This window comes from Hippopotamus amphibius, chromosome 5 (assembly GCF_030028045.1).
Source record: "Hippopotamus amphibius kiboko isolate mHipAmp2 chromosome 5, mHipAmp2.hap2, whole genome shotgun sequence".
Taxonomy (NCBI): Eukaryota; Metazoa; Chordata; class Mammalia; order Artiodactyla; family Hippopotamidae; genus Hippopotamus; species Hippopotamus amphibius.
The window spans coordinates 145,318,793-145,345,167 of record NC_080190.1 but is presented as its reverse complement, the minus strand read 5'-3'; positions in this window follow the sequence as shown (position 1 = coordinate 145,345,167).

Genomic DNA, 26,375 nt, shown 5'->3' with positions numbered 1-26,375 from the left:
AGTAAAGCTGTTGATAAAATGAAGTAGGCAATGGACGAGTCCATCATAAAGACATGGAAATGGGCTGCTAAAGTGGGATGGAAATGAAGGTCAAGGAGCTAAAAAACTAAGATACTGAATAAGACATCCCCAAGGGCATTGGCATAGGATGATGATGGGATTAGAAGCAGAATAACATACTGAGTCTGATGCCAGAGTCCTTAGTGAATGTAGGGGAGGTCAGTCTCTAGGATATTAGATGTCAGCGATAAGCAGAAAGGGTGGTGCTTAACTATATAGCATTGAACTACAAGTAGGTGCAGTTTGTTGTATGTATCTTTGTTAAAATATTTTTTTTAAGCATATGGCTTGGATAGGTCACTGGAAATAATCAGAATACCTAGTACCCTACACATGTCTGAGGGTGTGATAGTAAACAGCCTCTACTTGAGAAAGCTGCAAGGATGAACCTATGGCATTTTGTGAAAAACTCAGGCTTCTTTGGGAGGATTTTTCCTTTTCTTTCCTCAATTTTTTCTCCCCTTCTTTCTTTTTTGAACCAAAAAAGTTCCAAAATCCATAAGGAATTGAGCACAGAGGAAAATAATGGAAAGATGAGATGGAGTGGGAGAAGGAGGAGAGGACACACTGAACTTAATAGAGGCGATGATGGAGAAGACAAATCATTGAAGTAACTTGTATTTTGAATGGTGCCAAATGCGAACATGTGAATGAGAGGAATAAAGAGATTCACTGGTTTTGAAATAGCTTGAAGTTGGGGAATGAACAGACTAGATGATGCCTGATGTCTGTGGAATGGCTAACCTGGAGCTGTGTTTCAGCAACTGGCTTGTGCCACACACTGGGCCATCCACTGGGATACGAACATATATAAAACACAGTCCCGTACTTAAAGAATCCCCTCATTATCACAACAAAACAAGTGTGGAATATTTATAGCCTGAATTAAGGTAACAAGCAGTGATGGACAAAATCTAGAAGATGTTTTCAAAATTTTCTAAGTACTATTTTATACTGAATGAAAAGCACAGATCTTAAGTGTATAGGTTGTTCAGTTTGACAAATGAGTACACTTATGTAGCCCACAACCTTATCATCATCACCTCAGAAAGTTCCTCCAGACGTCTTTCCAGTAAGTCCTCTTCTTAGTTCCCCAGAAGCAACCACTCATCTGATTTCTATTACCATAGGTTACTTTTGCTTATTCTAAATTTCTTATAAATGGAATTATAAATTATATATTACTTTGTCTTTGGCTTATTTTACTCAACGTTTTTGAGATTAAACCATGTTGGTATGTGTATCAGTAGTTCACTTTTTTTTATTGTTATGCCATTGTATACATATATCATAGTTTATTTAATCATTGTTCTCCCATTGGTGGACACCTGGGTTTTCTTTTTCCAGTTTGGGGCTACTACAAATAAAGTAGTTCTAAACATTCTATAACAGGCTTCTGTGGATAGATGTTTCTAGTTCTCTTAAATGCCTAGGATTGTAACTGCTGAGTCATGGGATGCACGTATGTATGTTTAACTTTTGAAGGAACTGCCAAGCTATTTTCCAGAGTGGTTATACCATTTTATATTTTTACAGCTATGTATGAGATTTCCAGATGCTCCGCATCCTCTAAAGCATTTGGTATTGTCAATCTTTTACCAATTTGTATTTTAATTTTCATTTCCTTGAGAATCAGTGATGTTAAACACTTTTTAATGTGCTTTTTAGTAATTCATGTTATTTTTGTGAAGTGCGTAAATATTTTGTCCATTTTTATACAATTATATGACATTATTACTGAGTTGTAGGAATTCTATGTATATTCTATATGTATTATAAACCCATTGTCAAATGTATTTGTTATGAATACTTTCTTCCAGCCTGTTGCTTATCTATTTGTTTTCTTAACAGCTTCTCTGTCTTTTGATGAACAGAAGTTTTTATTATAATAAACCTCAATTTATGGTTTCTTTGTCTTAAGACTACTCCATGAAGATATTTTCTTACGTATTGTTCTAGAAGCTTCATAATTTCAGCTCTTATTTATAGGTCTATGATCCATTTCAAATATTATCTGAGTGTGGAGTGAGGTGGAAGTTGAAGTGCCTATTTATTGGAATACCCAGTTTTTCTAGCACCATTTGTGAAAATATTTTCCTCTTCTCAATGAATCCCTTTGATGCGTTTGTTAAAAATTACTTAATCATCATATTGTATTATGAGTCTATTTTGAGATTCTATATTTTAATCTACTTATCTATTATTATTTTAAATATATTTCTCTACTGTCTTTACTACTGTAGCTTTGTAACACATCTTGAAGTCAGGTATCGCTAACTTTGTTAAAAGACTTTTTTTTTTTTGCTATTCTAGGTCCTTTGCATTTCCAAATATACTTCAAAATCAATTTGTCTATATTCTTTAAAAACCCACAAGGAATTTAGACAATTTGTGATTACATTGAACAGATACACACACATACACACATATAAAATTGGGGGGAGAAAGACATCTTAACAGTAGTGTTTTCCAATCGATAAATATATTTGTTCCTTCTATTTACTTAGGTCTTTTAATACTTCTCTCAGCATTCTTTTGTAGTTTTCAGTGAAGCATTTTGTGCACCTTTTAAAAAATTAATCCCTTACTATTTTATGGTTTCAGCACTATTATAAATGGTATTTTAAATTTTTTAATTTCCAATTTTTCATTGTCTAAGATATTTGAAAGGAAGAATTGGGTTTTAGAACTGCTGTGTAGAACTGCTGGAGTTGGGAAGGGGAAGAAAGTGGGAAGAGAGGATTGAATACCAAGTCCAAGCCTGTACGTCCTGGGGATCAGAAAAATCTGTTATTAAATTGTGAAATAAAGAAGCTGGTTGAGGAGGGAAAAATGGTGCTCTTTTTTTAAAAGATTTTTCTTCATCTGTTTTTGTGTGGTGTAGGTTCTCAGGAATAATTATAGATCCCTTTGTAAAAACTGAGAGGAACAAATTCCTCCTGAAGGAAATAATGATTAAAAATCTTCTACAAAACAACACTTCAATATTGAGAAAATATTCAGACATGATTCAACTAAAAACAATTTTTGTATGACAGACCAAACTGACCTGGTTGCTTCATTTACCCAGAATGCAAGGCTGACTACCTGTGTTAAGTATATTAGTAATGCTCCGAGGTTTAACATAAGGACAGAAACTTATTATCAAGCAGAGTCTAACAGATGCCATGTCCTATTTTGAGGGTGTATTTGTGCTCCCAATTACCTAATACTCTCAGTGATTCAGTGCATCCAGCAGAAGAAATTTTTATTTGAAAACTCAGCACCATCCTTATCATAAGCATGTGGGGCTGCATTAAATGCTTCGGCAGGCAGAAATGAGCATAGAGAATTTATGCTTCTGTGTGAGTAATTTTTGCTAAATATAAATTGCTATGTTAAATCAATATGCTGTTTCCAACTATTGAGAACATGTATCCTATTAATTGATCATGAGATTATACATTTTCCCAGAAAATTCTGATCATCTTTTTTGAGAACCCTGCTCTCTACAGTTCTAATGACCTTTCACTGTGTCCATTTTCTTTGAACAATGATGTAAGACAGCAATTGATTCAACTCCCTAAATCTGGGTAGAAAAGCAAGGAATATAGGGTTAACAGATAAGCTGTAAGACACACCAAAAAGGGTTTATAATAAGGCAAATAAATTTAGAGAAAGAATGAAAAAGATGTGAAAATAGAAAAGGATCAGGAAAGCAATGTATGATGTTTTCCAAATGAAGAGAAATTTCCAGGTTGCAAAATTCTGCCAAGCATCACCATGCTGGTGGAACAAAGATCTTTATAATAATACATGGTATTGTTATTATTCACACCTTCCTTTCTCTAGTAAATTAGTTCTGACTCTGGGTGAATAGAGATCACATCAGAACTTTTAAAAAATTCAGATTCCCAAGTCCAGCATAGATTTCCTGAATTAGACTGTAGCAAGGAGGATCCTATTAATCTGTATATTTTTAAAAGGCCCTTTAATTAAGTGAATGCTACTTAAAGTTGTTAAGAATCATAGATATAAAACTATTGTGTTTAGTTGTGGAAGCAATCCCTGGAAGAACTAAATAATGGAATAGTCAAAAGCAAATACTTCTGGGATATGATTCTACAAAGTAGAAGTGCAGGATAAGAGATTTATCTTAAAAAAAAAAAAACTAGCAAAATTTTAAATAAAGCTCACCAGGTAACTCTTAAGGAGGAGGAAAGATTTGGGAAACACTGCTCTAAGATGCAGTTTTAGGGGAGTGAATGGGTCAAAATAAATAAACAGAAAGATTTTGCCCACAGCAAACTCCTCTGCTAATTCATAAAAATACTATTCCTCAGGATTGATATTTAGCTCTCATGACCAGTATGGCCATACCAAGTGTTAAAATATCTAAATATTTTCCTACCAATTATTAGTATATTCTCTTCCCTAACACCTAGGACCCTCCGAATCTACCCACTTTCCCAAAACTAAAAAGTTAATGCCATACCAGGTAGAGCAAGGGGTCTTCAGGACACTGCCCAAGACCTCTGGCTGACATCTGTTTGGACTGGTGAGTGCCTTATGGGGTGCTCAAAAACATGAATGGTACCCCAGCTTTCCTCTTATTCCCTGCGGACTAATGGTTAACCTAACTGTACATGGTAGGCCAAACTAAATTTTTCATCTCCTTAAAAAACAGTGGGGATGTTTGCATACATTTCAAGTTAAAACTTATAGGGTTTTATACTCTGGAGATGTACAGTGAAATGAAGAAATGAACATATGAATAAATTATTTAATGAACAATATAAAATAACCTTATCTGAGGTGAAAACCACATTTTCTCTGAAATATTGGTATCCAAAAATGCAACAAAAAGCAAGACAGCAGTGGAGCCAGCTGTCTTAATTGTGTTGATAAAAGCTTGAGACTTTTTTTGTCCGTGAAGGACAGTGCCAGGTTCTGTGTAACAAATTGTTACTGTTTAAAGCTTCAGAGCCCTGCCAATGGGTGCTTCAGCAGTCTTCTACAATGTACATACAGGAGGATTGATGGCCAAAGGGTCAGACAGAGAGCACACAAGGGGGATTTAGATGTCTGCAGGCCCCAGCTCAGCCTGCCAGCTTGATGCCCCCACTCTATTAGCATAGTGGGGAGGCTTGAGTTTTATAGGCTTTTATTTGAGCTTATAAAGTTAAGTTATAGAAAGACTAGCAGGCTCATGCCAACTCTGAAATGTTTTCCTTTTTAGTCGCAAGGCAATGCCCCAAAAGATTTTTATTCAGGCAGTTGAAGATACAGGGAAGGGAAAAAAATGTTTTCTAGAGACGGCTGTGGCTTCTTGAAAATCTAGTTACTTTGGAAATATTCCTGTGGTCCAATATAGCATTAGAGACTCTAGGGTGTATAAGCAGTTCTAATTCAGTTTCTTTGTCCACTAATGTTCACTTGCTACACCATGTTGCTGAAAATTATGTTTATGAGGTTTCCCCAACTAAGTTATGTGCTTCTTAAGAGTTAAGAAAATGTCTTCTGTCTTTATATCCATTGTAACTAGTGTTGGTATCTGGCATATGGAAGTTGTTCAACTAAAGTTCTGGAATTGAATGGAATCAAATGGAAATGAAAAATAAGAAAAGGAAAGAAATGATATTTAGGAAATTAATTATATTTTGTAAATTATAATTAATTTTTTGCTTCTCTTCTTGATTCTCTAATTGGGGTAATATCTATAATCTCTTATCCCACAGACAAAACTTAATTTTATAAGGTATCTTCTGAAAAATGCCTTGAATCTTTAGATGAAAGATTTGGGGATGCAGAATGCTCCCTCTCCCAAAGATGTCCATGCCCTAACTCCTGGAATTTGTGAATAAATTACATGGCAAAGGGGCTTTGCAGATGTGATTAAGGTTACAAGGAGAGCATACTAAATTATTTACATTAGCTGAATCTAATCACACGAGCCCTTAAAAGCAAAGACCTTTATTTGGCTGAAGTCAGAGAGATTCAAAGTATGAGAGGGACTTACCCCACCATTGCTGGAGGAAGCCATGGGGAAAGCATAGTGAAGAAATGTGGGCAGCCTCTGGGAGCAAAAACCAGCCCCTGTCTGACAGCCATAAAGAAACAGGAACTTCAGTCTTTCAAACACAAGGAACTAAATTTAGTTAATGACATGAGTGAGGATGGAAGTGGTTTCTTCCACAGAGCCTTTAATAAGGAACGCAGCCCTTGACAGCTTGATTTTAGCCCGATCAGGTATATATCTGACTTATGACACAAAAAACTATTAGATAATAAATAGGTCTTGTTTTAAACTGCTAAAACTTTAGAAATTTGTTACAGAAGCAACAGAAAATTAATACAATGATTCAGTGACTGTATAACTCTCACATTTCTAAATAATTGGGGACTTAAAAGTTTGATTGCTGTTAATATAATTAGTGAAATAAGTGAGTTGCCATATCTGGGTCTTTTTGGAAAAAAACACAATTTATTAGTGCATTCATTCAATAAATGTTTATTGAGAGTCTATATGTATCAGGTACTGAGGAATGATCTGTGAATTATGACATCAATACAATTAACACAAGTGACTAGGTGGAGAATTGGGAGTGTTTAGGTTATTAAAACTCAGTTTATCTACAAAAAAGGGAAGTGTTACCAACATTAACCATATATGTAAGCTAGGACTAGCCATTTTATCTCTCTGGATATAGTTCATACCTTGCTAAAGTGAATGGGGTGTCAATAAACCAGTGTTCCCAGAGTTCTATGGCATACCCCACCTGGGTATATTAGTTGCATTGTGTCAGAGCTGGGGAGGGAGAGGAAAGGTTCTGTGATCAGGAGAGAACTTTCCTAGACTCCCACCACCCCTCCCACTTACCTACTAATATCTGCCTCCACAAACTCTACCTTCCAACCTGTTACCACAAATAAACTCTTCGTGCTGTTACCTAAAACCAGAATGTTGTGTGTGCCTATAGGAAAATGCTGTAGCAAGTCCCCCATCCACCTGCACTGTCAATATTTCACTGTCTTCTCCATCACTGTCGTAAATATACAAGCATATGAAGAAATATGACTATTTCTTCCATCTTTCAGATGGGGAAAAATAATTCCCTTGGCCCTACTCTCCTCCCACCTTCTCTTTGATCCCATTTGCAGAAAAATTCCTTGGAAGAGTTGCTACACTTATCTCCAATCATCCCTCTTCTTATTTTCTCCCCAAGCCACTTCTTAAGGGTTTGACTCCACCATTCTTCCAAAATTATACTTGTCAAGGTGACCAATGATTCCACATTGCTAAATCCAATGTTTAATTCTCAGTCTTCACCTTACTTGATCTGTCAAGAACCTTTGGCACAATTGTCACTCCCACCTCAATCTAGTGTCATCATTTGTCTGCCAAGACACCATATTCTCCTGGTTTCTCTCCTATATTGTTGGCTATTCAGTTTCTGTTGCTGGTTCTTCCCCTTCTCCCAAGGTTCTTGATGTTGGAGGCTCCAACGCTTATTTTTCCATCCGTTTTTATTTATTTATTTTTCTAATTTTTGAACAGATTTTTTTAAAGTATATTTACAATGAATTTACAATGTTGTGTTAGTTTCAAGTGTACAGCAAAGTGATTCAGTTATACATACATATATATGTGTTCTTTTTCACATATAGCTCTTTATTGGAATATAATTGCTTTACACTTGTGCCAGTTTCCACTGTACAATGAAGTGAATCAGCTGTATTCATGCATATATCCCCCTACCCCCTCCCTCCTGCGACTCCCTCCCACCCTCCCTATCCCAGGCCTCTAAGTCATCGTCCATCATCGAGTTGATCTCCCTGTGTTATGCAGCAGCTTTCAGAGTCTTTTCCATTATAGGTTATTACAAGATAGTGAGTATAGTTCCCTGTGCTACACAGTAGGTCCTTGTTGTGTACGCATTTTATATACAGTAGTGTGTATATATTAATCCTAAACTCCTAATTTATCTCTCCCCCCTCCTTACCCACTGGTAACCACAAGTTTTTTTCTGCGTCTGTGACTCTATTTCTGCTTTGGAAATAAGCTCATTTGTATCATTTATTTAGATTCCACATATAAGCAATATTGTGATACTTGTCTTTCTCTGTCTGGCTGACTTCACTTAGTATGATAATCTCTAAGTCCATCCATGTTGCTGCAAATGGCATTATCTCATTCCTTTTTATGGCTGAGTAATAATCCATTGTGTGTGTCCATGTCCGTTGATGGACATTTAGGTTTCTTCCATGTCTTGGCTATTGTAGATAGTACTCTATGAACATTGGGGTGCATGTATCTTTTCAAATTAGAGTTTTCTCTGAATATGTGCCCAGGAGTGGGATTGCAGGATCATATGGTAGCTCTATTTTTAATTTTTTAAGGAACCTCCATACTGTTCTCCATAGTGGCTGCACCAATTTACATTCCTACTAACAGTGTAGGAGGGTTTCTTTTTCTTCACACTCTTTCCAGCATTTGTTATTTGTAGACTTTTTAAAAATTAATTAATTAATCGATTTATTTATTGGCTATGTTGGGTCTTCGTTGCCGCACGTGGGCTTTCTCTACTTGCAGCAAGCAGGGGCTACTCTTCGTTGTGGTGTGTGGGCTCCTCACTGTGGTGGCTTCTTTGTTGTGGAGCACGGGCTCTAGGCACATGGGCTTCAGTAGTTGCGGCATGTGCATTTTTATTTTTTATTGACACACTCTTGGTGACCTCTTAAATTTCATGTCTTTAAATACAATTGACATATCCATTCCTTCCAAATTTTTATCTCCAGCTCCAATCTCCCTCCTGAACTTCTGACTCATATATCTAACTGCCTTCCCAGCATTTCCACATCTATGTCTATGCAAGATCACAAACCCAAAACTGAATTTTTGATCTTTCCCCCAAAAGCTAGCTCCCCACACAGACTTCCCATCAAAGTTGATAGAAACTCCAACCTTTGAGTTCCTGGAGCTGAAAGCCTGAAAGGTATCTTTGAAAACTATCTTTCTTTCATATTCCACATATAATCTGCAAATTCTCCTGGATCTACATGCAAAAATCTCACCACTTTCACTATCTCTACTGCTATCCTTCTAGTCAAGATCATAAAGATCTCTCACATGGATTACCGCAATGGACCCCTAATGGTTTTCCTTGCTTCTGTCCTTGCAACTCTATTCTCTATAGTCTATTCTTAATATAACAGCTGAAATGACCTTTTTAGAACCTAAATAAGTTTGAGTTATTTCTATGGTCTAAGTCTTGCAGTGGCTCCCCCATTTCACTCAGAGAAGAAGCCAAAAGCCTTAAGTAGCTCACAGGAATCTTTGTGAGCTATCCTCTCCGTCTTTTCTCCTATGACTGTACTTCTTGCTCATTTTGCTTCAGCCACAATGGCCCCCTCACTTTTGCTTGAATATCAGACCTGCTATTGCTTAGCATTGGTTGCTGGTACATAGTAGGCATGTAATAAACATATGTTGAATAAATGAAATGTATGTTCAAAGTTAACTGGTTTTGCTTACTGATGAATATCTAGCACCTTTAATATACTGATAAGATTTAAGAATCTTCCAGTTAAATACAGTGTGCAATACTACTTTTCCATATTTATTTGAACATAGAACTCATTTATTACATAATACCTATTAACATCTCATAATACTTGTATTCCACAGTTTTCTAGAAATCTACAGCAAATCATTTTTTAGGTCCTTTCTATCTACAAAACCTATAATTCCATCGAAAAAGTTTTGCAATCTTAAATTGCTAGGCATGGTCTATCAGTGCTATTTGTTCATTGATTTACTCTACTTTTTTTTTTTTTGAGTTTAATTTTTTTAAATCTTTATTGGAGTATAATTGCTTTACAGTATTGTGTCAGTTTCTGCTGTACAACAAAGTGAATCAACAACATGTATACATATATCCCCATATCCCCTCCCTCTTGAGCCTCCCTCCCAACCTCCGTAATCCCACCCCTTTAGGTCTTCACAAAGCATCAAGCTGATCTCCTTGTGCTCTGTAGTAGCTTCCCACTAGCCATCTATTTTACATTTGGTAGTATGTATATGTCAATGCTACTCTCTTACTACGTCCCAGCTTCCCCTCCCCCTGGTGTCCTCAAGTCCGTTCTCTATGTCTGCATCTCTATTCCTACCCTGCCACTAGGTTCATCAGTACCATTTTTCTAGATTCCATATATATGTGTTAGCATGTGGTATTTGTTTTTCTCTTTCTGGCTTACTTCACTCTGTATGACAGACTCTAGGTCCACCCACCTCACTACAAATAGCTCAATTTCATTTCTTTTTACGGCTGAGTAATATTCCATTGTATATATGTACCACATCTTCTTTATCCATTCATCTGTTGACGGACATTTAGGTTAATTCCATGTCCTGGCTATTGTAAATAATGCTGCAATGAACATTGTGGTATATGTATCTTTTTGAATTATGGTTTTCTCCGGGTATATGCCCAGTAGTGGGATTGCGGAGTCATATGGTAGTTCTATTTTTAGTTTTTTAAGGAACCTCCATACTTTCTTCCATAGTGGCTGTATCAATTTACATTCCCACCAAAAGAGGTAATGCACTTTCCAAGTGGCACATAAGGCCATCCAGTCAGAGATTTGGAATAGATGACTTTTACCTTCACTGATCTCATTTGTATACTTTCCTCTGCTTTCAGCATATTTTGCTTCTGAAACTTGTAATATTCCAATTTGTTACAGAGTTTTCAGGCCTGCTAGAGACCTTAGAGATGATGACATATATTGTCATTTTAAAAATGAAGAAACATACTCAGCAAAGGGATTTTTCCCAGGCTCTGACTACTGGAGCCCCATTAAAGCAGATCCCATCAATATGGCCCAATATGTCCAGAACAAGCAGAGTAGTGAATTACGTATTACACTTCAAGCTTACTCAGGTGCGTTTTCCACTTCTTATTACATGGTATACCAAAACGTTTTCCTGATCCCTCCCTCCTTAAATATCTAACAACTTCACTCTAATTATGACACTAATTACATATTAGCATCTTCTCCTGGAGATATGATTTTTCTCTGAGTAACATAGCAACTTAGATATGAAAAAATAAATCTCAAATGTCTATAATAACACGTCCTAATTAATGCGATCTTTGCCACTATACCATTTTTTAGAGACATGTAATTCTTTTTTCCATTTCAAAAAGAAAAATAAAAACTTCTCTCAGCCCTACTTCCATCTCACCTTTGGTTGCATTTTCAGCAAAACTTGGAAAAACTGCTACAGTCTCTATGTCTGCTTGGTTATAGCAGAATCTATAACCTGCCTTTGAATAACTCAAAACTAAGAGTATTTTCAGTATTTACTTCTCAAAATGCTGTTCCTTTCAATTAATCTACTCATTTTTAAACAGTTAAGGTAATTTAGATGAATGTGTTCTTAACAAAAACTTTCTCAGGAGATATTTTTAAAGAATACCAGGGGAAAAGATAAAGAAGAAATTTGATTCCCTGTAGAACATTAATTTGTTTTAGAAATGCTTCTGAGCCCCTATTTGCCTTTTTGAAGGTCTGGGCCACAGAGATGAACAAAACATCTGCTTTTAAAGATTGTACCATCTAGTGGAGAGAGACAGAAAACTAAATAAATATCAAGAAGCAATCAGGTAGTGCTAAATGCTATAATAAAGATAAAACAAGGTGATACACTTGAAAGATTTGAGGAGCTATTTAGATTAAGCAATCAGGGAAAGCTAAGGGTCTTTAATGTGGATCTAAACCATGAGATAGCAAATCTCTTAAAAGAGGTGAGGGAAAAGCTCTCCAGGAAAGAAGAATGTTCTTCAAAGGCTAAAAGTGGTACTAAACTTGGTGCCTTCAAACAAAAGAAGACAGGAGGGTGTGACTACAGCTTGTGAATGAAACAGAATACAGTGAGAAACGACAACAGCGGTCAGCAAAAGGCAGACCACGTAGGGCTTGGAGGCCAAAGAAAAGAGTTTGAGTTTTACTCCAAGTGGATTGGGAAGATATCAGAGCCTTAAGCAGCTAAATGATACAGTCTGATTTCTCCTTTTTAAAAAAGAAATTGCTCTGGCTTCTGAGTGGAGGCTGGCTAGCAAAGGGAAGAGATAAGAGGAAATTTTAGCAAATGGAGTCTGTCCAGTGCACCTCAAAATATATTGTGACGGCTTATTTTCTCTGTCCTAAGACTTCTGAGTTTGCCAAATGAGAGGCTTGAGTCTAGGTATAAGTAATTTTAACTTGTTCTGCCTTTGTCCAAAACATTAAAAACTCATTTTGAAAAAAAAAAATTGGAAATTCTTGTAATGAAGATAATAATGAGTAATTTTTTATTTCTGAAAAGAGAGGAAAGGATATAATGTTTTCTTAATTTTGTATATTAGGTTCCCGATGTACTTAAATCACCATCCTTATCACTAATTGACCTCATCTCACAGATTCAAAGTTGCCTGTGGATACATGGCACTATGGGTATCTAGCCCTACAAAAATCCAACTTCATTTTATAACATGTCCTGAGCACCCTGGAAGGTTCTGAGCATACTAAAATAAACAAGGCACGTTCTCTGCTCACATGAAATTCAGAATTCAGTCGTGGAAGACAAGACCATAAACCAATAACTGGAATAGAAAATGTGTTTGGGGAAATACGATGAGGAAAGAAATAACACTGCACAGGGTGGGGAGGGGTGGAAAGATTATTTGGGGAGAATTATTGAGAAGATGGGATAATTGAACTCTGTCCAGAGAGCAGAAAACAAGTGTGGAAAGAATGGAATCTTCACCAGAAGAAATCAAAAAGCAAATGATAGATACTTTGAAAGTGCAAAGTATTTTAGGGAAACAGCAAGTCCTGCTGTGGGGCTCAGGCTCAGGTCCACATTTTGTCACGCTAAAGAAAATTAACTGAACTGTTGCAAATGTAAATTCACAGTGAAACACAGTTTCACGGTATCTAAGATAGGAGATTACTTCCTAATTTCCCTTTAGGATAGTTCATATATAGCTGCTTTAAAATTGAATTTAATAGTTTCTTAAGAGAAATGTTTTAAAGTTCATTATCTTATTTCTTGCCATATGAGGGGTAAACTTCACATTAATCTTCCCATTAATGTGTCTTCTTTTAAACTTATTAATATTGCATTCTGGTTTTAGTGTTGAGTGTGACATCTTTCTTGTTTTATATTTAATTTTTTCAATAAGCTGAAAATAAGTTTAGAGCCACTCTGGGTTATCCAGAGTATTGATGTTAAAATTATAACTCTCTTCTTTTTGGATTTGCTTCTGTAAAAGCCATTTATAGTTTATTGCCTCAGCAATCTTTGTCACAGGAAGAATTAATTTCTTTGAAAGGTTATGGTTTGAAAGATTCAAAATGATCACTGCCTTGCCTATTTTAGTGTAATCATTATATGTGTGTGTATGTATATATGTATTTATATATACATACACCCTAAAAATATATTTTATGAATTATAGGATTTACAGTCTTGGTCAGCCACTGAAGGATACTCTAGCATGTAAGATTATTTAAATTTTCTGACCTTGCCAAGGAATTAAGCATTTTGCAAAATAACTCAAATTATTGTTAATCTAGAATGAACCTAAATTAATGTTCTGCTTCAAAATTTTAAAATGCATATATAATGTCACATGGTTGTGAATCTACACGATTTAAATCACCTCAATCAATTCTGCTAAAAACGGAATCCAAGGAAAGAAGCACCACAAAGCTCATCTGCTTCACAGGATTCTCACTCACATGGAGCTCCCTCTAAGGGCTGAATTAATTACTGCGCCACAGTCCTATGATAAGTACTTTATATGCACCTCCACTGTCCTCACAGCAACACCATGAGACAGCTAGGTCCTATTAACTCTCATTGAGAAGATAAGAACACTGAGGTATAAACAAAAGAACACTGAGATATAAACAAATGACCTCATCTCACACAGCTAGCACATTCTGACATCAAGATTTAGAACCAGGGACATATAACTCTTAACCTCTCTACTAATGTGCTCTTAGCCATGATATTAATTTGAAGATGAATGACTTCAGTGCACATAAACCAATAGCATAAGCAACAGGGGTAAATAAGGCACATTCCTTGTTCAGAAAAATGCAGCCTAATGGAAGCAAAGGTTTCTGGAAGAAATGTAAATTATTATACATTTCATGTGCTAGGTGCTGTCTAGGCACTTACATTATCTTTTTAGTCCTCAAAATAACCCTATAATATAAGCATCACTACCCTATTATTAAATGAGAAACCTGAAGATAGTAAATTAACTTGTCTAAGGCCACAGAGTGAATAACGGAAAAATTACGGATTCAAATCCAATTCCTAGTTACTCCAAAGCCCATGCTCTTTACACTACAAATCGGATGAGCTTTTGGTGGTAAAGCTTTGTTCAGTGTTCAGTCTTTACACTCCCATCTCCAAGATGTTCACCATATTAAGCCATTGTAGAGAAACATGGAAGTCACTTGTATAATTTGGAAAACCCAGGGATATTTGCTTACAAGAATCCATCTGTGGTAGGCAGAATAATACACCTCCCCACTAAAGTAATGATTTTGAGATGGGGAGATTATCATGGAGTAACCAGGCAGGCCTGATATAATCACAGAGGTCCACCATAATTCAAAGTTGGTCATAGACCTAAAAGTGAAATCTAAAACTATAATACATCTAGAATAACATAAAGGAGAAAACATATTTGACCTAGGTAAAGATTTCTTAGATTCAATGCCAAAAGCATAATTCATAACAACAAATTTTACATTCTATACATTGAAGAATCTCAAAATAAGTGTACTGAGTGTAAGATGTCAGACAAAAATTAGTGCCTACTATATGCTTTCATTTGTATAAAATTCTAGGAAATGAAAACTAATGTATGGCAGCAGAAAGCAGATCAATGGTTGCCTGGGGATCAGGGTAGGAGAGAGGAAAGAAGAATTACAAATGGGCCACCAAGAAATTTTTGGAAGTAATAGATATGTTCAGTATTTTGATCACAGTGATGATTTTACAGGCATATACCAATGCCATAATTTATCAAATTGCACACTTTTTTAATATGTGAATTTTTTGTATGTCAGTTATACCTCAATAAGTCTGTAAGAAAATCAAGCAATGTAATTCATCATCTTAGGAGAATTAAGGAGAAAAATCAGTTCAATAGTTGCAGAAAGAGCACTTCATGAAATTTAATAGTCATTCATATTAAATGTCTCAGCAAACTTGGAATAGTAGGAAACTTCTTGAATGTGATAAAAATGTATCAAAGAAAACCTACAGCCAACATCATATTTAATGATGAAATATTAAGGCAAGGAGGCCTTATCTTACTGCTTCTATTCAACATTTAACTAGAATGTTCTAACCTGTATAACAGGAAAGAAAAAGAAATACAAAAAGATTGGAGAGGAACATGGTAAACTGTAATTATTCACAGATGACATGCCTGGGAATGCTAAAATCTCTGAAATAAACAAAAGAAAATTCTTAAAAATGATAAGTGAATTTAGCAAGGAGGATCTAGTATAAGGGGATCTTTGTTAAAGAGTTTTTGGGGTTTGTAATTTCTTTCCTAGAAGAAGTTTTATATAATGGAAATAGGTAGACTGAATTATTGCTCAGTATTCATTTCCTTTTCCTCAGTCCATGAGAGAAATATACTTTCTTGCTGCTTTGATATTGCATGTGACCACGTGACTCATTTTGGTTAACGGAATGTTGGCAGACATGAAACAGCAGAAGCTTGAAACGTATTTACGCAGGTAGGCTTGTTACCTGGAGCATCTGCCATCACCATGAGAAAAACATGCCCAGTTTGGGACACTAGTCACAGACAGAAAATGAGAGACACTTGCAGAAGAGCTGCCCCACCCCAGCTGTGATAGTCAGACCCAATCTACATTGGACAATCCCCAGCCAACTCCCAGATGCATAAGCTAAGTACATGCTCATGCCACTAAGATTTTGTGGCTGTTTGTTACGCAGCAATAGCTAACTGATTTTCAGATTGTTTGCCTGGCTAAATGTTATGAAAAAATTTAGCATTCTCCAGAAATTAATCAGACATTATCTCTATGTTCAGGCAAAGGGATAAATGTATATTGTGGCGTAAAGAATAAAACTCAGTCAATAGGATCTATGGTCAACAGATTTTCAACAAGGGTGTCAAAAACATTCACCGAGGAGAGGATAGTCTTTTCAACAAATGGTGCTGGGACAACTGGATAACCACATGTAAGACAATTAAGTAGGACTCTTACATCTTACCATATACAGAAAAAAATTAACTTGAAGTGCATCAATGACCTAAATATAAGAGCTTAAACTACAAACTCTTAGAAGAAAATATAGAGGTAAATCTTCATAAGCCTAGATTTGGAAAAGAATTCTAGATATGACACCAAAAGCACAAGCAACAAAAGAAAAAAACAGACAATTTGGTGTTTATCAAAATTTAAAACTTTCATGTTTCAAAGGATACCATTAAGAAAGTAAAAAACGAACAGAATGGGGGGAAATATTTGCAAATCATAAGGGACTTGTATCTACAATATATAAAGAACAACTCACTTATAAAAAGACAACCCAATTTAAAAATGGTCAAAGATCTGAACAGACATTTCTCCAAGGAAGATAATACAAAAGGCCAATAAGCACATGAAAGGATACTCACACCATTAGTTATCAGGGGAATGCAAATCAAAAGTACAATGGCAACAGGCCTCTAGATAAAGATATCGGCAGAATTATGATTAAAATACTACATTCCCTTAAATGTTCAATTAAAAATGAGACATAAAACAACAGAGTACACAATGTATAATGCTTTTATGAGGATTCACCATCTGATATAAACTATTAAAGTATTAGCAAGGAGGTATGTTTCCACTGAATTACTTAGCAATGTATTTCTATAGCACAGCCAAGAGATGCACACACATCAATGGTTATCATCAAAATATAAATATGAACACATCCTCATACATCCCTCCCTTTATACCTTCTGTCCCTCTGCTGCCAACCTAATGAACAAGTCCTGACGTATATTTCTCAGAGATGGTTTAACAATTCCATGTCCAAGATGCTGCTTTTTGTTTAAATCAATTATAACAAAGATATTTACAAATTGGTTAATTCACTAGTTCTACTTTTTGCCATACATTGTCACCTCAGGACATCTAAAAAGCCCAGATGTTGCAAAATAATGAATCTTGTCCATAATAAATATTGGTACTTTACAAAAATGCACATATAGACCTATGGTTATAACCTAAAACTGTCTTCTAGATATGGAGATCTAATTATTTTAAAAACCTAAAAAAAAAAAAAAAAAAAAGAAGAAGCACAATGGGATACCACTTCATACAGAGAAGGATACTTAGCATCAAAAGATCAGATATCAACATATGTTGGCAAGGATGTGGAAAAATTAGAACCCTGATATACCACTAGTGAGAATGTAAAATGGTATGGCTGCTTTGGAAAACAATCTGACAATTCTCAAACAACTAAAAATAAAGATGCCATGTTACCCAGCAATTCAGCTCCTAGAGAAATGAAAATAATGTCCACACAAACACTTGTGCATGAATGTTTATAGCAGCATTATTCATATTAACCAAAAGGTAGAAAAAAATCCAAAGTTCTATCAATGGATGAGTGGATAATCAAAATTTAAAAAATACAGACAATGGACTATTATTTGGCCACAAAAAGGAATGAAGCACTGATATATGCTATAACTTGGATGCACCTTGGAAACATTATGCTAAGTGAAAGAAGCCAGTCACAATGTTACATGATTCCATTCATATGAAATTTCAGAATAGAAAACTGTATAGAGACAGAGAGTAGATTAGTGCTTGCTTAGGGATGGTGGTAGAAGGGATGAGAGAACAGGAAAGTGATAGCTAAAGGGTACAACATTTCTTTTTGAATGATAAAAATGTTCTCAAATTTACTGTGACAATTGATACATAATTCTCTGAATATACTAAAAGCCATGGAATTGTAACACCTTAATGCATGAATTGTATGGTATGTGAATTATACCTCATTAAGGCTGTTTTAAAAAAGAATAAAACAGAAATTATCCTTGTCATGATAAGAAAATTTTAACTTTTTCTAATTAACTAAGGAAGTCTTTATGAAGAATTCGAGATTTCAGATGAGACTTGAAAAGCTGAAACCAGAGGACTTGATAGATGAAAGACCAGAAAATAAGAATAATTTAATTGGCAGAGGAAAAACAGTGTTTTGGACATGCCTCAAAGGTAAAGAAACTTTGAGCATTTGTGGCAGTGAAGAAGGGAAAGACAGAAAAAGCAACTCTCTGGCTTTATCATAACACCAACCACATATTTTATGTTTATCTCTTTATAATTCCACCCAAATTCTGTCTTTCAGAAAGTTATTTGTTTCAACAAGGATTAGGCTCTTACTAACCTACAAAGCAGGAGGTCTTACCACATTATTACTATATTTCTGTCCCTGTGAAGCTTGAGGGAAGCCTCAGGGACCAGGTAAAACGCACTTGTTGAACATAACACCTGCTAATTTAGATAATGGCAAATTGAATGATTTTGATGTGGATACTATAAAAATAGTTCAGTGTTAAAACCACTATTCAAAACCATGCATCTAACTGTCTCATATTGATGTCTGGTTCAGTATGGCAGACTGAGCACATGTGTTTGCCTCTCCTTGTTCTCAAGACTACCCTGAAATTTTGGTAAAAAGTATATTGAAAATAATAAATCCATGTCAGCACTGAAAATTAGTGAGTATGTCATATGCGTGGTAGAGATTTTGATACATTTCTGGGAGACAAAATTTTTTTTTTATGTGTGTACATTTTTTAAAATTTTTATTTATTTATTTATTATTTTGGGGGTACACCAAGTTCAATCATCTGTTTTTATACACATATCCCCGTATTCCCTCCCTTCCTTGACTCCCCCCCCAAGTCCCCCCCATCCTCCCCGCCCCAGTCCTCTAAGGCATCTTCCATCCTCGAGTTGGACTGGGAGACAAAATTTGAATGGATCATTCTAATGGAAACATAAGAGCAAAGGAAATTACAGGGTACAGAGCACTAGGGAGCCATCTTAAAAGCCCCAAATAGAGTCTCTAGGCTCTAAGTTCTATTTGGACTTTGAATCAATTATCAACATGTTTAACTAAGAACACTTTGGACCATCTGGCCTCTCTCCCCTCCAGTGTAGCAGTTAGTTGGAATTGGAGTTGGGAAAAGAGAGCAGATCCTAAGATAACTTTAGATCTCCACAATAGATCTAGAATAAAAGTTGTTTTTGTTTGTTTGTTTTTGGTTAATTGTGAGGGTGAGGGTCTCAACAATTTGCTTGCTCCTTACAAAATCATTATAGTAAGAGTTCCAAAAGGCGCAGGAATGAGGACAGAAACAATGAATGGTAGGAAATAATAAAAGAAATATTTCCTGATTAAAGACAGTTTTTAATCTTCAAGTTGAAAGTCCCTACTGAAGGTCAAGGAGAATAAATGGAAAGAAGGGAAAAAACCTACACTTGTTTACATCCTGCTGAGATTTTTAAACTTTTAGGACAAAATTCCTTATAAAATAATTACTTATAAAAGAAAGTGAATAAGATCAGGATCAGATGTTCCAATCAGCTTTAATAGATGCTAGAAGCCAAAGGAAAGATACTTTTAGAGTTGCAAAAAAAAATGATTTGGAACATAGAAATTTTTTACTAATCAGTTTATCAGTCAGGTATGATCAAAATGAAGTCATTTTCAGATGTGCATGCACTGAAGAATTTATATCCCACTTCTCATTTTCTGAAAAAAAAAATCTTAAAGATACACACAGGCAGAATAAAATTAGGGATGCAAGATGGAGAAAGTTACTAAAAAGTAAAAAAAAAAAAAAAGTAGTGGAAGGAAATCATAATACAATGCAAATAAATCCCAGAATCCCAGAATTATGGTCATGCAATTAGAAATGAATAAATTCACATAGCAACAAAAGGTCAGAAAGCTCTAGGAATCATATCTTCAGGATAAAAGTATATTCCACTAGGCAATTTCACTTCAAAATCTAGAAAAGTTTAAAAACATAATAAAGCGAATTACCTTTCCAGCCAATGAGAAGAAAAACAATTGGAAATTCCAGGAAAAATAAACGTGTATGTGAAAATAATGATCCAAATATGAAGTTAACTAAAATGTGATGTGACTTAGAGAAACTGATAGACTTAAGAGAATTTACTTGAAATTTGCTCTTAAAACACTATCCTTAGAGGAACACGTGGATAGTGGCATTGGTTTAGGGTTTCTTCTCTATGCAAGCATACTACATATTTGAGAAAATTCACACAACAATACTTTCATAAATGGTGGTTAAAGTCCTGGTTCAAGTACTAGAATCAACCTACATGCTGTAAATAATATAACCTTGCCAATGAAGAAGCAATTACAAAAATTATGAAAAGAATAGGTGAGAAGAAAACATCAAGAAACTGTAGGAGAGATGCCTGCCCAATTTTCAATAATTATCATAATTAGATAATATCTAGATTAGTTAATCAAGAGATTTAAATCTGTTGTTAAATACTCAGAAGGTAACCATGAGTACTAAAATAGTAATATTAAGAAATGGGACATTAAGAAGGAGATGTAGAGAGAGTACAGTCAGCCCTTTGTATCCATGGGTTCTATATCCAAGGATTCAACCAACTAGAGATGAAAAATAATCCAAAAAATAATAATAATTCCAGAAAGTTCCAAAAGAGCAAAACTTGAATTTGTCTTACACTCGGCAAAGCATAAGTAATCCAGAGCTGATTTAAAATATTTGGGAGGGTGTGCATAAATTACATGCAAATACTACATCATTTCATATAAGGGACTTGAGCCTCAGAGGATTTTGGTGTGTGGCAGTGGTCCTGGAACCAATCAATCCCCAGGGGAATGGAGACAACTGTACACCAATTCCTCGTCTTCTATGGTGAGATACTGTCTAACTGTGATAAATAAAAAATATAAGTATGTTACTAGAGTTCCAGCAGTAACCACTGGAATCATTTAAAACAGAAATGTTGGAAAGTTAAAGGTTAAATTTCCGGGGAATGCAACTGAGGCTGAAAGTGGGGGAAAAAAAGAGACTTTTAATTTTCTTCCCATATCTTTCTCTACTGTTTGAACTTGTTTTAATTGTAATTCTTTATTTTCTTAAAACAAAAATAATTAACTTGTGTTTTGTCCCCTTGAACTCTGTCTTTCCAGTGTCAGGCATATAGTCGTCATTCAACATGGAAAAAAAAGTTGTTTTCTTAACCTAATTGTCTAGACAAAATTGATGGGTTGTTCTTTTATGCACTGGAATATAGTGTTGAAGACAGATGTGCTTTCTTGAAAAGTCTTTGCTTTTTTAGAATTTATATCCTGTGTGGAGGAAATAATTTAAAAAAACAGATAGACAAAATAATTTCAAAAATTAATCATTGCTAGGAAGAAAATAAAACAGTTTAATGCGATAGAGTGAATGGAGTGGAGATGACCAGTTGAGGTCAGGGAGGAGAAGACAGGAAAGACATAAGGAGATGATATTTAACCCAAATTCTGAGCAAAAAGATGTGAGGCAGAATGTTCCAGTAAGATGGAAGAGGAAAGACAACACCCCTAAGAATGGAAAGTGCTTAGGGAATCCAAGGACAGAAAGATGACCACTATAAAAAGAGCAAAGAAAATGAGGACGTGTAGGAGTGGAGTAGTTGTAATTATTAATTTTTATATAATTCTATATTGGTGTGTCAGAGTTGTGATTTAAGAAAATTCTGGTGAGACAGATTGCCTTTCTTGATAGAGAGGACAAGATGAGGTTTGGGGAGCATGCTTGTCTCCTTAGCAACACAAATACTATGCTTCTTGGATACAGAAGCATAGTACTGGGGACCCTATCTGGTTTATTCACAACTGTATCTCCAGTCCTTGTCTCATAGCAGCATTCTGTTACTGTCGATTAAATCAAGGGAACCATCTCTGAAGTGGACATTTTAAATTTTATATCATAATTTTGGGGCCACATACTACATTTCACCTATTCAGGAACCTTTTATTGGGTTTCTTTTTGATGCCAGATACTGTGCTGAACACAAGATACAAAGATAGGAGTCTATTCTACTCACAAAGAGTTTATAATCTACCTAATTTATTAGAGTTTATAACACAATTGTAGCTTAAAAACATTGTACAATGACTACGGTTATCATTAAACCATTTTTAACGGAGTACAAAAAGTTATACTGACATGAAAAGGCATGTCAATGAATTACAAAAATGGGGGTCTCATAATCAGTGAAATACCTGTGTCCTTTCTATTTCAGGACTGAATTTTGGCCATTATTTAATCAATTCCCACAGTACTGCACACTCAACAGTTCTCATCACTATGCTCACATACTCATTTCCAATTGTGGTTGGACTGACAGCTGTCTGAAAAGTTAGAACAGATTTTTTTTCTTAACTGAAGTCAATGCAGAATGTGATGATTTCATTTTAAAATAAATCTGGATAGCCATAAATAGTTCTTTTTTTTTTTTAATTTGGGTACAGCTGGTCTGACCACCCTCATAGAGTGATTTTGAAAATCACTTTAATTCTTACCTACTTACAGAATCAGAGAAAGAAGAAAAAAATGTGTCACTAAAAATTAGCTACGGCTTCAAAGAGGTTGTGTATATGAATATGTCAAGATGGTGAGATAAGTGGGATGAGAAGGAAGAAATATTGAAATAACAGACATTTGTGCTCTGGATGTTTTTGTTTTTAAAATATACCTTTAAATATCATAATCAATGGAAGACGATACCACCCTCCAACAAATTGACACAGTTTTTAATAGATACAGGCAATGTGGTAAGGGAAATATTTGTCCTGTGGACAAAAAATCATAAGAAAGGAAATGCCAATTGATCTAGAAATTCTTTTACAGCTATCCTAAATGCTTCTAAAACTTATCCATTAAAGAAATTCTGATGATACAAATAAATGTGATTCCTCGCATTTCCACACACCCTTCCACGTACCCACACCTGCTACCCTCCCCTCTCTCAAAGTGGCCTGATGACAGCTTGCAATCTCTTTGTAATTCCAGTTTTATACTTAAAATGTATGCATGTTTTACATTGTACTCCACTACAAAACTACATAGATCAAACATAAAAATAAGTTTATTCTATGACTTCCTGTAAAATTAAGGACACCTGGGAAAATGTAGCTTCCCTTTGACTAGAACCAGAATAAGAATACAATTAAGCAAGTGCACAGAGATATGCCAACAAGACAGAAATGGCAGTGCTCTTATAACTGAGCTAAACCCTAAACAGTGCAGACCTGCCAAAATGGAAGATTGGCCTAATAAATTATCATGTTGTGAAGTACTACATTTATTAAAACTTTATTGAGAATGTATATTAATTAACAAAAACAGGGAGATGGTCATGACATACTCCCTAGATAAAGACATAAAAATAAAACAATTCAGAGAGCTGATACCATTTAAAAAATATATGTGCCTTTGTTTGTCTGTGTATCTCTCCCATTTAAAAAATATATTTATCCCCTTAGAATATTTCAGTAGAACTCATATCAAGAGAATCAGAGTAAAAACATTTTAAAGAACATATTTAAATATTAGAGGAAAAATGTAAGGTAGCAAACTCACTGCTTATCTGTACACTGATGTGTTTTCAAAACGCATTAATAATTTGTGTGATTTTTTACTGGGACACTTTGCATACATGATTACAAGGATATATGTATGTACACAAAATGTTAACAATAGCTATCTTTGTAGATGCTATAAGAGGTACATTTCATTCATTATCTCTTTTTTGTTTGTTTATTTTCTGATTATTTCTAAAAAGAATATAAATTACATATGTAAATAAGAATGGAAAATGATGTACTATTTCATATTGATACCACGTTACTAAATGCTAAACTGCCCCAACATTGTTTTAAAAGTCCATAAGAATACAGAACAACAACAGCCTTTCACTTTCCCTCTCACACTTTTCCATTTCAAACATCTCCCAGACAACGGAACCTTAGATTCTATGCTCTCCTCTCCTTCTCAATGACTTCAGCCCTGGTCTCTCCCTAAGAGAGAACTTTTTCTAAGATAATATTACTGTTCTATACCTATAAAATCATCAAGATTGTGTTCTTCAGCACAAAATAGGAATTAAAGAGGTCTGAGTGACTACCTGGCAGTTTGTGACTGTTTGTTAACATTCTGTGACAGTCAGTGAGTGATCCATGTAAGTCAAAATGCAGTTTGCTGGTAGAAGAGAAAAACTTATTAGGGAAAATGAACGGGTGTGAACATGATTAAAGACACTGTACCTCCTCTGAGCGAAGAAATAAGATATTATCAAAATCAAGCCTAGTGTTTGGGGGTGCTATCCCCACCCAGAGCAGGGGTGCCATTTCTAATCTGCACAAAGGCACCGCATGGGCTAGAGGTAGACCTGTACCTGCATTTTGGAGGGATGAAACAATCTGCCCAAGATCCATTCAGAAATTAACTACCTCTCTTTCTCTTCTAATCAGATTTCTTTTAAATTTGCATTCCACTGTAATACACGAATAAAGGCTTCAAGGCACTGTAAACACAGATAAATAGCCTTTATTCCCAGAACACTTTGCAAGCATAAGTTCATTGATTTCCACGCCCACTTTTAAATCTTTCTGTAGTTTTATTTTGGCTTTTTCTTTATTGAACAGCACACAGAGTTTGCTAATCACAAGTTAATACAGATCTTCAATAAAGCAAAGGGCTTTACAAACCATGGGGCTACTTTAAGTTATACAAATATGTGAATATCAATTACAGAAGTATATAGAAAGAAAAATACTATCACGATTTTATTATAAGTGATGTTTCTGAATGATTTACTTGTAAAATTTTGTCTCAGATGTTTATATTCTTGGGCTTCAGTGATCACTGAGCCAACACTTATACTTTGAGATTTACAAACCTCTGAGGCCTCTCAATGGGTGAAGAATTGAATATGAATGTCTATGAAACTTTGCTTGCAGTTTGACATTTATGCTGGCCCTTTGTTTTACATGGAATCCCAAAAAAACTGGAAGGTAAGGCACCACTACCTCTAAGTAACCTCCACTTTCCTTCAGGCTGAATTAGATGCCTCCTTCCATTCTCTGCAACTTCCTCTTTGAGGGGCCTCATCACATTGCTGCCTCTGATCATTTGTTTACTACTCTGTCATTCTCCAAAATAAGTTCTGGAGAACAGAGAGCTTGTCTTCTTTGTTTTTGTATTCACAACATCTAACATGTAGGGAGTAGGCAATAAATGTTTGCTAAGTAATTATCTGAGTGAAAAAGAAGATAATGTGTGGTTTGTTCTTATAGACCTAAATTCATAAATGAGTGGACTTTGAATTCCCTTACCCAGAAGCCTACAGAAGATATCAGACAGTTACAGACAAAAATTCAGAAGACAAACAGATATACAGACAGAGACTGGTTGAGACAGCTCTTAACCAGCTCTGATTACCTTAAGGTAAATCTGTCCATCACAAAGCTGTGGGAAGGGAAGCAGGGAATAGATGAAAGCATGGACTGAATGTGATGGAAAATGAAGGGGAAATGTATAGGCAAATACATACATAGGAGCAATAAAAACATCTATAACCATGTCTTCAATCTAGTAAACTTGAAAGAAGGGACCATGAACTAAGAGTCTGAAAGCACAGGTTTCAGTCCCCTCTTCCATTCCCTGTTGTTACTAACTCTCTTCTCTTCCAAGATATAGAAAGACAGGTTGACCTTCCCACGCATCAAACTCCCCGTTGTGATACACTGAGATTTAACCAAAGTTAAATCTAAACTTTCCATGAACTACAGAACTTTCACTGCTAGAAGTCTGTCTTTCATACTCTGCCAATATTCCAGAAGGGGGCAGCATTTATTCATAATACGGAAACTAAGAAAAAGTTTTTACTTTAGCTAGTTTTCAAAGTAGTAAAGGTTGAGAAGTTGGATGAAAGGAACACTTAAATTCTTCCTTCAATTTAATATAAGTACATAAGGATGTCAAGAGTAGGAAAGTAGGTGGAAGCCTGGTGTCTGCTCTACTATGTGGGCATTTAATAAGGAACAAGTCAGATAGCTCTGTAAGAAAGAGATCATCCCTCTTGCTCACTCATCATTGAATCCCTGATGCTAAGTGCAGTTTCTGGCACACACGGTAGTTGCTTACTAAATGAATGAT